Genomic DNA, 918 nt, shown 5'->3' on the forward strand with positions numbered 1-918 from the left:
GTTTCTTGCAAATAAAGTTTGAGAACAATTATCTTTTTAAAATCGACTTAAGTTGTCTTTACATTGCGTTTAATAATATACACTGAAATAATGTCCAATTAAATCTTAGTAGCTCTCATTTACAATTGAGGAGAGCTCCCCCTGGCTTGATTATCATGATTAGGATTCAAAGACTCATGAGACGGTCTGGGGGTTTGGTCATGGGCTTGGGGTTGAGAAAACAGTTGTGCAGTGGCCTCATCTTCCTCAGTAAAATTGGGTATTACAAAAAAACTAGAGGTTGAGTGGCCATAAACAAGAGGGGAGGTAGCTCTGGGTGCTTGGTCTGTCATTGGTGGAGGCCAAGGTTGTGGTCGTGGCGGTGGCACAACAAATGCATCGACGACTCCTTTAAGACGAGTCTCCACAAGATTGATCATATTCTAGAATGCGCGTCGTTTTGCTTTGGAACCTTGCAACTCAAAATCAACATATGTTCCCAAATACTATCTTGGGTCAATGCTTTCCATGCAGCAACAAGCTTCTGGACTGACCTGCAATACATAGCATATGGTGAGCACACGTTGCATCGAAATTGCAGAATCAAGAAACAAGTAACTACGTACTTTCGAACATTTCCATGAAAACCATAAACAAAGTTTTCAAGATAGAAACGCTTGCACTCAATGTTAAGCCTACAAGGCTCCAATGTGAACTGATTGCACAGAAAAAGAAATTAGTTTGTTATTCGTAGTATACAAAATATTGAAAACTAGCGGTATAAAAAATACTTACTTTTTGCTGTAAGCTAAAAGTAAAACTTTTGCCGTGTCCATTTTCACTCATTGAAACCAATCAACAACTTCAATCTGGGAAGTGTGCTCCGAGGTAAGCACGATCGATAGTTGTGCGTTTCAAAACGGCTACCTCGGATTGTAG

This window comes from Adiantum capillus-veneris, chromosome 22 (assembly GCF_014529385.1).
Source record: "Adiantum capillus-veneris isolate H3 chromosome 22, ASM1452938v2, whole genome shotgun sequence".
Lineage (NCBI taxonomy): Eukaryota > Viridiplantae > Streptophyta > Polypodiopsida > Polypodiales > Pteridaceae > Adiantum > Adiantum capillus-veneris.